We start from the raw sequence: 2,379 nt of genomic DNA on the forward strand, positions 1-2,379 counted from the left end.
TCCTAGGAGGTAGCTAGCATTGAGCCTCAGATGAACTATTTTTCGCAGAAAAATTAGGGTTGAAGCGGATTTATACTGCACTTGGCTCAAGGAGAATGGGAAATGAGAGGGATGCGAAGCTCGACCTCTCTGCCCGTAAGGCATAGTCCCATTCCGTTCCCCTAAAACAGCATAAACCAGGACTCTAACTTAATAGATTCTAGGTCATTGTTACCTCACTGTCAATTCCTTTGAGAAAAGTTCCCGACCAACCAGGACCACCCTTCCGTAGGACGGACCCAGGGTCACGTCCATCGCACTTTCCTCGGGTTGCTTTAGTTATCTAAATACCTACCACATTTAGTTTGACAAGCTAAAACAACTTCCTTAATTAACCAATTAAACACTGGTTCCATCACGCAACTTAGGCACTAACACAGAAAAACAATGTTAAGCAAGTTCCTTTTTCAACATTTGATCTTTATTTATCAATCTTTGTAATATATCAAATAAATCTGGCTGAAGGCTATTCCAGAAATCCTCAAGGATCGCTATTCCAAGTTCCACCCATTGACTAGTATGCGGGTCTCGAGATCCCATCTCGAGTCATGTCCACCTCTTGTGCAGGATCCACAGGCAAGGGATTTACGGCCAAAGCTTCCCCTGGCACCCAAGCGTCCTCTTGCTCCAAGTAGCACCCACGGAGAGACCTCTCTGGCAGGTTCGGTCCACGTACCCAACGCGGCTAACAATCCCCTTGGATAGGGTTAGGCAGACAGTCAGAGGTAACTGATACTACCTCTCCCTCTAGGATTTTAACTTGAAGCATTAGATGTTTTTTCCGAATTAGTTCTTTGAGAAAAGAAGTACAAACAGTGCACCTAAGTGTACAATCAAGAACATTCCAATGGTAGTTTGTACGACCAACTGCTAAGGTGTGATTCCTTTTCCCCAAATGCTTCCAGCATTCGATCCTGGATCAATTGCGTGACTTGCAAGATCCCAAGGGTTTCGTAAGTTGAGTTTCTTGTTTACCCTCTTTCCTTAGGTTAAGGTTTATACCCTGTTGACCCAAATTGTCAATACCTTAGGTTTCCTTATATTAAGGTCAATAAATCCTAGGTAACCTCATCGCCCTAACTTGGTTGGGGTCAACTGCTTCTTTGACAAATTCATAACTACCCTAGCTTGACAGATAAGTCCAAGGAAGAGTGATGTAGCAGGATGACTACTCATCCTCTAGAAAATTAGACTTGTACTTAGAACTCGCCAACTTGGTCTAAGGAGTGGCAATACTATTTTGTGATTTAGACACAAGACCATACGACATTGCAGCTTATTGCACGAGATAGGTGTTAGCACCTAACTTGTGGGGGTTATATGTTTTCTACGTACAGTATTACTTTATCAAGAATACCTTTGATCAAGATAAGGGCTTGGGAGTCCTCTTGACCCATTCCAAACCCTAACCCTACTAGGCCGATAATCATCTTGGCCCTAGGGTCCCTAAATTCATTGTGGGAGTCTAGCATTTGGTCAATCAATCCTTAGGGTGAGAACCCTAGATCATTCTTGCACGGGTGATTAGAAAATCCTAACATTTTGAGAGTGTGGGTAGGACCTTTGAGATTGTAAATATTAGATCGGCATCCCAAGTGTGATACTAGGCAGAATTTTAACGTAACTTAACCCTACATAGCATGTTGAGGTGGCCGTCATATGCAATCTAATCGTACCTTTATGATTTTCATGTAAGCTACTCAATTATATGCGAAATACTTAGTTGATCTAACTAACCCACGAGTAAAGATGATCTCCCCTTTAAATATGCAAATACTTTCCGTAAAAGATGTAAATATTGCAAGAAGTGGGAGATGCATCATTCATGCGAATATGCAAATTCAAAACCATAGACCTTTTGCCTTTATGCAACTGTAGGATCTATAGTGATCTTTCTTTCCCTTGCCTTATAATGATTGACATTCAGAGCTAACTCTTATAAACCCTACGTTAATGCAACGAAATCAAAGCTTTAATATTTTTAATGAAGATGCATTCAAACTTTGATAAAAGAACTCCATGCATCAGGGAATGCCATGAGTCCATAATTGATTTAATCCTTCCTTTAGAACTTAACCCATCCTAAAATGTAACTATCATCTCAAGCAATTTGCAAAGTACATAATTCTTTTCCATGCATTGCAGCTATTCGGATATCATTTAATGACCGTCTACAATTATCTTCTACATGAGTCACAACCAAAAATTTATTTCATAAGTGCATTATGTGACATTGCGAGATGCAACAAAAGGACGCCTTCACACAATTTCATCGTTTAACTTATGCAACATATGTTCCCAAAAAAAAAGCAACTACCCTGACCACGGAAGTGCAAGCAA

Source organism: Lygodium microphyllum, chromosome 26 (assembly GCF_053477565.2).
Source record: "Lygodium microphyllum isolate KBCC chromosome 26, Lygodium_microphyllum_v1.1.10, whole genome shotgun sequence".
Lineage (NCBI taxonomy): Eukaryota > Viridiplantae > Streptophyta > Polypodiopsida > Schizaeales > Lygodiaceae > Lygodium > Lygodium microphyllum.